Genomic DNA, 13802 nt, shown 5'->3' on the forward strand with positions numbered 1-13802 from the left:
CTATGAAAACTTATATGCCAACAAACTGGACAACCTGGAAGAAATGGACAAATTCCTAAACACCCACGCACTTCCAAAACTCAATCAGAAGGAAATAGAAAGCTTGAACAGACCCATAACCAGCGAAGAAATTCAATCAGTTGTCAAAAATCTCCCAACAAATAAGAGTCCAGGACCAGATGGCTTCCCAGGGGAATTCTACCAGACATTTAAAGCAGAGATAATACCTATCCTTCTCAAGCTATTCCAAAAAATAGAAAGGGAAGGAAAACTTCCAGACTCATTCTATGAAGCCAGTATTACTTTGATTCCTAAACCAGACAGAGACTCAGTAAAAAAAGAGAACTATAGGCCAACATCCCTGATGAATATGGATGCAAAAATTCTCAATAAGATATTAGCAAATCGAATTCAACAGCTTTTAAAAAGAATTATTCACCATGATCAAGTGGGATTCATTCCTGGGATGCAGGGCTGGTTCAACATTTGCAAATCAATCAACGTGATACATCACATTAATAAAAGAAAAGAGAAGAACCATATGGTCCTGTTAATCGATGCACAAAAAGCATCTGACAAAATTCACTATCTTTTGTTAATAAAAACCCTCGAGAAAGTCGGGGTAGAAGGAACATATTTAAACATCATAAAAGCCATTTATGAAAAGCCCATAGCTAATATCATCCTCAATGGGGAAAAACTGAGAGCTTTCCCCCTGAGATCAGGAACACAACAGGGATGTCCACTCTCACCGCTGTTGTTTAACATAGTGTTGGAAGTGCTAGCATCAGCAATCAAACAACAAAAGGAAATAAAAGGCATCAAAATTGGGAAAGATGAAGTCAAGCTTTCACTTTTTGCAGATGACATGATATTATACATGGAAAATTCGATAGACTCCACAAAAGGTCTGCTAGAACTGATACATGAATTCAGCAAAGTCGCAGGATACAAAATCAATATACAGAAATCAGTTGCATTCTTATACACTAATAATGAAGCAACAGAAAGACAAATAGAGAAACTAATCCCATTCACAATTGCACCAAGAAGCATAAAATACCTAGGAATAAATCTAACCAAAGATGTACAAGATCTGTATGCTGAAAACTATAGAAAGCTTATGAAGGAAATTGAAGAAGATATAAAGAAATGGAAAAACATTCTGTGCTCATGGGTTAGAAGAATAAATATTGTCAAAATGTCAATACTACCCAAGGCTATCTACATGTTCAATGCAATCCCAATCAAAATTGCACCAGCATTCTTCTCGATCTAGAACAAGAAATCCTAAAATTCATATGGAACTGCAAAAGGCCCTGAATAGCCAAAGAAATTTGGAAGAAGACCAAAGCAGGGGGCATCACAATCCCAGACTTTAGCCTCTACTACAAAGCTGTAATCTTCAAGACAGCATAGTATTGGCACAAAAACAGACACATAGACCAATGGAATAGAATAGAAACCCCAGAACTAGACCCACAAAAGTACCGCCAACTAATCTTTGACACAGCAGGAAGGAATATCCAATGGAAAAAAGACAGTCTGTTTAACAAATGGTGCTGGGAGAACTGGACAGCAACATGCAGAAGGATGAAACTAGACCACTTGGTTACACCATTCACAAAAATAAACTCAAAATGGATAAAGGACCTGAATGTGAGACAGGAAACCATCAAAACTCTAGTGGAGAAAGCAGGAAAAGACCTCTCTGACCTCAGCCGCAGCAATTTCTTACTTGACACATCCCCAAAGGCAAGGGAAGTAAAAGCAAAAATGAACTATTGGGACCTCATCAAGATAAAAAAAACTTCTGCACAGCAAAGGAAATGATCAACAAAACTAAAAGGCAACCAAAGGAATGGGAAAAGATATTTGCAAATGACATATCGGACAAAGGGCTAGTATCCAAAATCTATAAAGAGCTCACCAAACTCCACACCAAAAAAACAAATAACCCAGTGAAGAAATGGGCAGAAAACATGAATAGACACTTGTCTAAAGAAGACATCCAGGTGGCCAAGAGGCACATAAAAAGATGCTCAACATCCCTTCTCATCAGGGTGATACAAATCAAAACCAGACTCAGATATCACCTCACGCCAGTCAGAGTGGCCAAAATGAACAAATCAGGAGACTATAGATGCTGGAGAGGATGTGGAGAAATGGGAACCCTCTTGCACTGTGGGTGGGAATGCAAACTGGTGCAGCCACTCTGGAAAACAGTGTGGAGGTTCCTCAGAAAATTAAAAATAGACCTACCCTATGACCCAGCAGTAGCACTGCTAGGAATTTACCCAAGGGATACAGGAGTACGGATGCATAGGGGCACTTGTACCCCAATGTTTAAACAGCACTCTCGAGGACTTTCGGCAAGATGGCGGCTTAGGAGGACGCTGGGCTCACCGCACGTCCTGCTGATCACTTGGATTCCATCTACACCTGCCTAAATAACCCAGAAAACAACAGAGGATTAGCAGAACGGAGTCGCCGGAGCCAAACGCAGACGAGAGGCCTGCGGAAGAGGGTAGGAAGGGCGGCGAGGCGGTGCGCGCTCCAAGGACTGGCGGGAGGGAGCCGGGGCGGAGGGGCGGCTCGCCGGCCAAGCAGAGCCCCCGAGTCTGGCTTGCAAAAGCGGAGGGGCCTGACGGACTGTGTTCCCACAACAAGCGCGACTTAGCGTCTGGGAGGTCATAAGTTAACAGCTCTGCTCGGAAAGCGGGAAGGCTGGAGGACAAAGGGAGGGAGAGCTGCTGAGCCCCCTGACAACAGAGCTCAGTTTGGTGGGGAAAAAAGGCGCTCGCCAGCGCCATCTCCCCCGCCCATCCCCCAGCCAAAATCCCAAAGAGAACCAGTTCCTTCCAGGGAACTTGCTCGCTCCGCGCAAACACCCAACTCTGCGCTTCTGCGGAGCCAAACCGCCAAACCTCCGGCAGCGGATCTGACTCCCTCCCGCTGCCACAGGGCCCCTCCTGAAGTGGATCACCTAAGGAGAAGCGATCTAAGCCTGCCCCTCCTGCCCCCGTGCACCTTGCCTACCCACCCCAGCTAATACGCCAGATCCCCAGCATCACAAGCCTGGCAGGGTGCAAGTAGCCCAGACGAGCCACACCACCCCACAGTGAATCCCGCCCCTAGGAGAGGGGAAGGGAAGGCACACACCAGTCTGACTGTGGACCCAGCGGTGGGCTGGGGGCAGACATCAGGTCTGACTGCGGCCCCGCCCACCAACTCCAGTTATACACCACAGCACAGGGGAAGTGCCCTGCAGGTCCTCACCACGCCAGGGACTATCCAAAATGACCAAACAGAAGAATTCCCCTCAAAAAAACCTCCAGCAAATAACCACAGCTAACGAACTGATCAAAAACGATTTAAAAAATATAGCAGAAAGTGAATTTAGAATAATAGTCATAAAATTAATTGCTGGGCTTGAAAACAGTATAAAGGACAGCAGAGAATCTATTGCTACAGAGATCAAGGGACTAAGGAACAGCCAGGAGGAGCTAAAAATGCTATTAATGAGCTGCAAAATAAAATGGAGACAACCACAGCTCGGATTGAAGAGGCAGAGGAGAAAATAGGTGAACTAGAAGATAAAATTATGGAAAAAGAAGAAGCTGAGAAGAGAGATAAAAAAAATCCAGGAGAATGAGGACAAAATTAGAGACCTAAGTGATGCACTAAAGAGAAATAATATACGCATAATTGGTATCCCAGAGGAGGAAGAGAGAGGGAAAGGTGCTGAAGGGGTACTTGAAGAAATAGTAGCTGAGAACTTCCCTGAGCTGGGGAAGGAAAAAGGCATTGAAATCCAAGAGGCACAGAGAACTCCCTTCAGACGTAACTTGAATCGATCTTCTGCACGACATATCATAGTGAAACTGGCAAAATACAAGGATAAAGAGAAAATTCTGAAAGCAGCAAGGGGTAAACGTGCCCTCACATATAAAGGGAGACCTATAAGACTCGTGACTGATCTCTCTTTTGAAACTTGGCAGGCCAGAAAGAATTGGCACGAGATTTTCAGGGTGCTAGACAGAAAAAATATGCAGCCAAGAATCCTTTATCCAGCAAGTCTGTCATTTAGAATAGAAGGAGAGATAAAGGTCTTCCCGAACAAACAAAAACTGAAGGAATTTGTCACCACTAAACCAGCCCTACAAGAGATCCTAAGGGGGACCCCGTGAGACAAAGTCCCAGAGACATCACTACAAGCATAAAACATACAGACATCACAATGACTCTAAACCCGTATCTTTCTATACTAACACTGAATGTAAATGGATTAAATGCGCCAACCAAAAGACATAGGGTATCAGAATGGATAAAAAAACAAGACCCATCTATTTGCTGTCTACAAGAGACTCATTTTAGACCTGAGGACACCTTTAGATTGAGAGTGAGGGGATGGAGAACTCTTTATCATGCTACTGGAAGCCAAAAAAAAGCTGGAGTAGCCATACTTATATCAGACAAACTAGACTTTAAATTAATGGCTGTAATAAGAGATGAAGAAGGACATTATATAATAGTTACAGGGTCTATCCATCAGGAAGAGGTAACAATTATAAATGTCTATGCGCCAAACACCGGAGCCCCCAAATATATAAAACAATTACTCATAAACATAAGCAACCTTATTGATAAGAATGTGGTAATTGCAGGGGACTTTAACACCCCACTTACAGAAATGGATAGATCATCTAGACACACGGTCAATAAAGAAACAAGGGCCCTGAATGAGACATTGGATCAGATGGACTTGACAGATATATTTAGAACTCTGCATCCCAAAGCAACAGAATATACTTTCTTCTCGAGTGCACATGGAACATTCTCCAAGATAGATCATATACTGGGTCACAAAACAGCCCTTCATAAGTTTACAAGAATTGAAATTATACCATGCTTACTTTCAGACCACAATGCTATGAAGCTTGAAATCAACCACAGAAAAAAGTCTGGAAAACCTCCAAAAGCATGGAGGTTAAAGAACACCCTACTAACGAATGAGTGGGTCAACCAGGCAATTAGAGAAGAAATTAAAAAATATATGGAAACAAACGAAAACGAAAATACAACAATCCAAACGCTTTGGGACGCAGCAAAGGCAGTCCTGAGAGGAAAATACATTGCCATCCAGTCCTATCTCAAGAAACAAGAAAAATCCCAAATACAAACTCTAACAGCACACCTAAAGGAACTAGAAGCAGAACAGCAAAGGCAGCCTAAACCTAGCAGAAGAAGAGAAATAATAAAGATCAGAGCAGAAATAAACAATATAGAATCTAAAAAAACTGTAGAGCAGATCAACGAAACCAAGAGTTGGTTTTTTGAAAAAATAAACAAAATTGACAAACCTCTAGCCAGGCTTCTCAAAAAGAAAAGGGAGATGACCCAAATAGATAAAATCATGAATGAAAATGGAATTATTACAACCAATCCCTCAGAGATACAAACAATTATCAGGGAATACTATGAAAACTTATATGCCAACAAACTGGACAACCTGGAAGAAATGGACAAATTCCTGAACACCCACACGCTTCCAAAACTCAATCAGGAGGAAATAGAAAGCTTGAACAGACCCATAACCAGTGAAGAAATTGAATCGGTTATCAAAAATCTCCCAACAAATAAGAGTCCAGGACCAGATGGCTTCCCAGGGGAGTTCTACCAGACATTTAAAGCAGAGATAATACCTATCCTTCTCAAGCTATTCCAAGAAATAGAAAGGGAAGGAAAACTTCCAGACTCATTCTATGAAGCCAATATTACTTTGATTCCTAAACCAGACAGAGACCCAGTAAAAAAAGAGAACTACAGGCCAATATCCCTGATGAATATGGATGCAAAAATTCTCAATAAGATACTAGCAAATCGAATTCAACGGCATATAAAAACAATTATTCACCATGATCAAGTGGGATTCATTCCTGGGATGCAGGGCTGGTTCAACATTCGCAAATCAATCAACGTGATACATCACATTAACAAAAAAAAAGAGAAGAACCATATGATCCTGTCAATCGATGCAGAAAAGGCCTTCGACAAAATCCAGCACCCTTTCTTAATAAAAACCCTTGAGAAAGTCGGGATAGAAGGAACATACTTAAAGATCATAAAAGCCATTTATGAAAAGCCCACAGCTAACATCATCCTCAACGGGGAAAAATTGAGAGCTTTTTCCCTGAGATCAGGAACACGACAAGGATGCCCACTCTCACCGCTGCTGTTTAACATAGTGCTGGAAGTTCTAGCATCAGCAATCAGACAACAAAAGGAAATCAAAGGCATCAAAATTGGCAAAGATGAAGTCAAGCTTTCGCTTTTTGCAGATGACATGATATTATACATGGAAAATCCGATAGACTCCACCAAAAGTCTGCTAGAACTGATACAGGAATTCAGCAAAGTTGCAGGATACAAAATCAATGTACAGAAATCATTTGCATTCTTATACACTAACAATGAAGCAACAGAAAGACAAATAAAGAAACTGATCCCATTCACAATTGCACCAAGAAGCATAAAATACCTAGGAATAAATCTAACCAAAGATGTAAAGGATCTGTATGCTGAAAATTATAGAAAGCTTATGAAGGAAATTGAAGAAGATTTAAAGAAATGGAAAGACATTCCCTGCTCATGGATTGGAAAAATAAATATTGTCAAAATGTCAATACTACCCAAAGCTATCTACACATTCAATGCAATCCCAATCAAAATTGCACCAGCATTCTTCTCGAAACTAGAACAAGCAATCCTAAAATTCATATGGAACCACAAAAGGCCCCGAATAGCCAAAGGAATTTTGAAGAAGAAGACCAAAGCAGGAGGCATCACAATCCCAGACTTTAGCCTCTACTACAAAGCTGTCATCATCAAGACAGCATGGTATTGGCACCAAAACAGACACATAGACCAATGGAATAGAATAGAAACCCCAGAACTAGACCCACAAACGTATGGCCAACTCATCTTTGACAAAGCAGGAAAGAACATCCAATGGAAAAAAGACAGCCTCTTTAACAAATGGTGCTGGGAGAACTGGACAGCAACATGCAGAAGGTTGAAACTAGACCACTTTCTCACACCATTCACAAAAATAAACTCAAAATGGATAAAGGACCTAAATGTGAGACAGGACACCATCAAAACCTTAGAGGAGAAAGCAGGAAAAGACCTCTCTGACCTCAGCCGTAGCAATCTCTTACTCGACACATCCCCAAAGGCAAGGGAATTAAAAGCAAAAGTGAATTACTGGGACCTTATGAAGATAAAAAGCTTCTGCACAGCAAAGGAAACAACCAACAAAACTAAAAGGCAACCAACGGAATGGGAAAAGATATTCGCAAATGACATATCGGACAAAGGGCTAGTATCCAAAATCTATAAAGAGCTCACCAAACTCCACACCCGAAAAACAAGTAACCCAGTGAAGAAATGGGCAGAAAACATGAATAGACACTTCTCTAAAGAAGACATCCGGATGGCCAACAGGCACATGAAAAGATGTTCAGCGTCGCTCCTTATCGGGGAAATACAAATCAAAACCACACTCAGGTATCACCTCATGCCAGTCAGAGTGGCCAAAATGAACAAATCAGGAGACTATAGATGCTGGAGAGGATGTGGAGAAACGGGAACCCTCTTGCACTGTTGGTGGGAATGCAAATTGGTGCAGCCGCTCTGGAAAGCAGTGTGGAGGTTCCTCAGAAAATTAAAAATAGACCTACCCTATGACCCAGCAATAGCACTGCTAGGAATTTATCCAAGGGACACAGGAGTACTGATGCATAGGGCCACTTGTACCCCAATGTTCATAGCAGCACTCTCAACAATAGCCAAATTATGGAAAGAGCCTAAATGTCCATCAACTGATGAATGGATAAAGAAACTGTGGTTTATATACACAATGGAATATTACGTGGCAATGAGAAAAAATGAAATATGGCCTTTTGTAGCAACGTGGATGGAACTGGAGAGTGTGATGCTAAGTGAAATAAGCCATACAGAGAAAGACAGATACCATATGGTTTCACTCTTATGTGGATCCTGAGAAACTTACCAGGAACCCATGGGGGAGGGGAAGGAAAAAAAAAAAAAAAAAGAGGTTGGAGTGGGAGAGAGCCAAAGCATAAGAGACTGTTAAAAACCGAGAACTGAGGGTTGATGGAGGGTGGGAGGGAGGGGAGGGTGGGAGGGAGGGGAGGGTGGGTGATGGGTACTGAGGAGGGCACCTTTTGGGATGAGCACTGGGTGTTGTATGGAAACCAAGTTGTCAATAAATTTCATAAAAAAAATAAATAAATAAACAGCACTCTCAACAATAGCCAAATTGTGGATAAAGCCTAAATGTCTATCAACTGAAGAATGGATAAAGAAATTGTGGTGTATATACACAATGGAGTACTACGTGGCAATGAGAAGGAATGAAATATGGCCCTTTGTAGCAACGTGGATGGAACTGGAGAGTGTTATGTTAAGTGAAATAAGCCATACATAGAAAGACAGATACCATATGTTTTCACTCTTCTGTGGATCCTGAGACACCTAACAGAAACCCATGGGGGAGGGGAAGAAAAAAAAAAGAGGTTAGAGTGGGAGAGAGCCAAAGCATAAGAGACTCTTAAAAACTGAGAACAAACTGAGGGTTGATGGGGTTGGCAGGGAGGATAGGTTAGGTGATGGACATTGAAGAGGGCATCTTTTGGATGAGCACTGGGTGTTGTATGGAAACCAATTTGACAATAAATTTCATATATTAAAAAAAAGACTGGCAACCCAGGTTGCCCACCAACATGAATGTCAGCATATATGTGAAAAAGCTCAAGGACTTCCTGGCCTCCATAACCACATGAGTCAATTCCTATAATAAATCTCCTCTTACGTGTAAAAAATATATAATGTTTATTTATTTTTGACAGAGAGAGAGAGAGAGCTCATGAGCAAGTTGGGGGATGGGAGGAGAGGCATGGAGCAAAGAGAGAGCCAGACACAGAATCTGAAGCAGGCTCCAGGTTCTGAGCTGTCAGCACAGAGACTGACACAGGGCTCGAATTCATGAACTGTGAGATCGTGACCTGAACCAAAGTTGAACGCTCAACCAACTGAGTCACCTAGATGTCCCAATCCATTCATTCTTTAGTAGGGTGTTCTTTAACCTCCATGTATTGGAGGGCTTTCCAAATTTGTTCTTTTGGTTGTTCTCAAGTTTCATAGTGTTGTGATCTGAAAATATCCACAGTATGATCTCCATCTTTTTGTATCTGTGACTCAGTATGTGATCTACTCTGGAGAATATTCCATATGCACTCATAACGAATGCTACTCACAGATTGATTTCCTGGGTGTTCAAAGTGATCTTACCTCAATATAGCTGTTTTTGAGGGACAAGGAAAATCCTGGTCCCCCTACTTTTCTGCCATCTTAACTCATCTCACAGGTATCATTTTAAACATTCAATTTTCAGTACACTTTATGCATGTGGGGTGCTGGCTGTGCTGATCTTCTCAAGGAGAGGCTCACTGTGTTGGCTCAGGATCTGTCTTGCCCATGTAAATAAGCAGGGAGTGGTAACTGGTATAAGTGGGCCCCATCTCCACTGAGCGTCTCTGTGTTTCTCTCTGAAGTCCCATCATGTTGGTGTTAGGGGGGAAAATGTTGACACCCCATTATCTCATCCCCCACTATTCAGGCAGCTCTCACAGAATAGCAAGGCAGTTTTAAAACTTGGATTTAGGGGTGCCTGGGTGGCTTGGTTGGTTAAGCGTCCGACTTCAGCTCGGGTCATGATCTCACGGTCCATGAGTTCGAGCCCCACATCGGGCTCTGTGCTGACAGCTCAGAGCCTGGAGCCTGTTTCAGATTCTGTGTCCCCCTCTCTCTCTGCCCCTCCCCCGTTCATGCTGTCTCTCTATGTCTCAAAAATAAGTACACGTTTAAAAAAATTTATTAAAAAAAAAAACTTGGATTTAAAACTTGAAGTCTTAAAGGACCTGGCATGGTGCTGGCCCATCCTCATCCTCCAGAGTAGAGCCTCTCCACGCTGTGTCTGAAGTCCTTTGTCCCTGAAAAACAGTTCTACACCTGTGCAGCAAAAGCAGCAAAAGTTATATTCCCTCTGGGTGTGCCTCTATCGCCTGCTGATGAAAGGCCTTTTGCTGGTGTCTGGTGGAACTTTTGTCCTTGGGGAGACAATAAACCCTCCTCCAAAAGTACTTCAGGAAGGGGAATGTTTCCTCCCAATGAGATCTCCACACACTGTTTTGCACTCCAGGGCCAGCTCCCTCCTCCCCAGGAGTGCATGCCATAGCTCTGCTCTAAAGTCAAGCACTTTCAACACCTCAGAGTTTAAGTTCCAAACACTGTTTGCAAACAAACAAAGAAACAAAGAAACAACAACAACAAAACCCTGTAACACTCAGTACTTCTTATTCCTCAGTCTGTGGTCCAGAGAGGTTTTCCTCTTCTGTGAATCCATGCCTCTCTCTCTTAACCCATCTCTCTTTCTTTCTCTTTTGTCTCTCCATGGAAAGGGTTCCCTCCCCTCCATGGCACCACTGATTTTCTCACCCACAATTAACTTCCATTCACCCTGCACCTGCCATACTGTGTCCCTCCAACCGTGGAGATCTTTCTGCCAGTTCTCAGATCAATTTCCAGAGTGTACCAAGTTATTTGACCTCAACACAGCTGTGTTTGAGGGACTAGGAAAGCCTAGTGTCCCCCTACTTCTCTGCCATCTTAACTCCTTCCCACCCCTTGTCTTTTGATTGGAACACTTAGTCCATTTACATTCAATTGATAGATATAATTCGTTGCCATTTTGTTACATATTTTGTGGTTCTTTTTGTAGTTTTTCTCTAATCCTTTATGTTCTCGTGATTTGCTGGTTTTCTTTAGTGATATACTTTGATTACTTATACCCTATTTTTTGCATATCTATTATCATTTTTTATTTGTAGTTATCATTCGGTTTATATATAACATATTCTGCATATGTCAGTCTGTAGTGATCTGATGGTCACTTAATTTTGAACTCATTCTTTACTTCTCTCCCTTCCATGTTTCAGATATTTGGTATCATATTTTGCATCCTTTTTTCCATTTTTTAATTTAAATTCTAGTTAGTTAACATACAATGCAATATTGGTTTCAGGAGTAGAATTCAGTGATTCATCACTTACATACAACACCTAGTGCTCATCACAAGTGCCCTTCTTAAAACCTATCACCCATATAGCCCATCTCCCACCCACCTCCCTCCATCAACCTTCAGTTTGTCTTCACGAGTCTCTCATAGTTTGTTTCCTTCTCTTCCCTGCCTCCCCTATGTTCATCTGTTTTGCTTCTTAAATTCCACATATGAGTTAAATCATATGGTATTTGTCTTTCTTTACACTGACTTATTTTGCTTAGTATAATACATTCTGGTTCCACCCACGCTGTTGCAAATGGCAAGATTTCAACTTTTTGATGGCTGAGTGATATTCCATTGTGTGTGTGTATGTACACACACACACACACACACCACATATTCTTTATCCATTCATCAGTCAATGGAAAGTTGGGCTCTTTACATAATTTGGCTATTGTTCATAGCACTGCTATAAACATTGGGGTGCATGTCCCCCTTTGAATCAGTGGTTTTTGTATACCTTGGATAAAAACCTCATAATGCAATTAAAGGTCATAGGGTAACTCTATTTTTATATTTTTGAAGAACTTTCATACTGTTTTCCAGAGTGGCTCTACCAGTTTTTATTCTTACCAGCAGTGTAAGAAGTTTCCCCTTTCTCTGCACATGGCATTTGTCTTCCTCTGATTGACTTATCTCACTTAGCGTAATACGTTCTATCTCTGTCCACATCATTGCAAATGGCAGGATTTCATTCTTTTAATGGCTGAGTAGTATTCCATTGTATATTTATGCTACATCTTTTTTTTTATTTCTTTAAATTTAAGTTAGTTAGCATACCATGTAGTATAGTTTTCAAGAGCAGAATTTAGTGATTCATCACTTACATATAACAAACACACAGTGCTCATCCCAACAATGCCCTCTTTAATGCCCATCACCCATTTAGCCCATTCCACCACCCAACACCCTTCCAGAAACCCTCAGTTTGTTTTCTGTATTTAAGAGTCTCTTATGGTTTGCCTCCCTCTATTTTTATCTTATTTTTCCTTCTCTTCTTCTATGTTCATTCGTTTTGTTTCTTAAATTCCACATAGGAGTGACATCATATGGTATTTGTCTTTCTCTGACTGACTTATTTTGCTTAGTACACTCTAGCTCCATCCACATCATTGCAAATAGAATGATTCCATTCTTTTTGATGGCTGAGTAATATTCCATTGTATGTGTACCACATCTTTATTAATCAGTTAATGGACATTTGTACTCTCTCCATCATTTGCCTGTTGTTGATAATGCTGCTATAAATATTGGGGTACATTACCCTTTGAATCTGTACTTTGTATACTTTGGGTAAATACCTAGTAGTGCAATTGCTGGATCATAGAACAGTTCTATTTTTAACTTTCTGAGGAACCTCCATACTGTTTTCCAGGGTGGCTGCACTAGTTTGCATTCCCACCAACAGTGCAAGAGGGTTTTCCTTTCTCCACATCCTCACCAACACCTGTTGTTTCTGTGTTGTTAGTTTTAGCCATTCTGACAGGATATTTTACATCCTTTTATGTTGTACTTCTCTTGATTGATTGTTACAGGTATACTTAATTTTTCTTTTTTATTTTGGCTTTTGTGATTCCTATTTTTCTTACACTTACTTGTGGTTTTTGTTTTCTAGTCAGAGTCCCCCTTTAAATTTCTTGTAGAGCTGGTGTAATAATCATGAATTCTTTTAACTCCTGTTTATCTGGGTTCTGAATGATAGCCTTGCTGGACAGGGTATTCTTGGCTGCAGACTTTCCTTTCATCACTTTGACTATATCATGCCATTCCCTTCTGGCTTGCAAAATTTCTGCTGAAAAATCTGCTAATGGCTTTATGGGGTTTTCTTTTTATGTAATTGTGTCTCTTGCAACATTTAAAATTATCACTATTTTTTCCTATTTTATTTATTATTTATTATTTTTTATTTTTATTTATTTTTTGCTGTTTCAATTACTGTGTCTTGGTGTGGACCTACTTGGGTTACATTTTGGGGTCATTTTTGTGCCTCCTGAATCTGTTTCTCTCCAGGTTTAGGAAGTTTTCAGCTATTATTTATTCAAATACACTTCTGCCCCCTTCTCTCTCTCTTTTCCTTCTGGGATCCATAGAATGCATATGTTATTATATTTAATGGAATTACTGAGTTCTCTAAGTCTATTCCCATTATATAGTGTTATTTTTTGTCTCTCCCTGTTCAGTCTGATTGCTTTCCATTAATCTATTCTCCAGGTCACTGAAAAATTCCCATGTTTCCTGTAGCCTATTATTTATTCCATCTATTGTACTTTTAATTTCATTTATTGAATTCATCACTCTCATCTGTTATCTTTTATCTCTTTGTCAAGGGTCTCACTGATGTCCTCTACCCTTTTCTGAAGTCCAGTGAGTGTCTTTATGATCATTATTCTAAATTCTGTATCAGGCATACTACTTATTTCTGTTTCACTTAAGTCTCTTGTTGTGATTCTGTCCTTTTCATTCATTTGGGACATGTACCTCTGTCTCATTTTGTCTACCTGTGTGTGTGTGTGTGTGTGTGTGTGTGTGTTTCTCTGTGTTAGGAAAATCAGTTACATCTTCTGCTGTTGAAAGTAGTGGCTTTATGAAGAAGAGG

Source organism: Prionailurus viverrinus, chromosome D4, assembly GCF_022837055.1.
Source record: "Prionailurus viverrinus isolate Anna chromosome D4, UM_Priviv_1.0, whole genome shotgun sequence".
Classification (NCBI taxonomy): domain Eukaryota; kingdom Metazoa; phylum Chordata; class Mammalia; order Carnivora; family Felidae; genus Prionailurus; species Prionailurus viverrinus.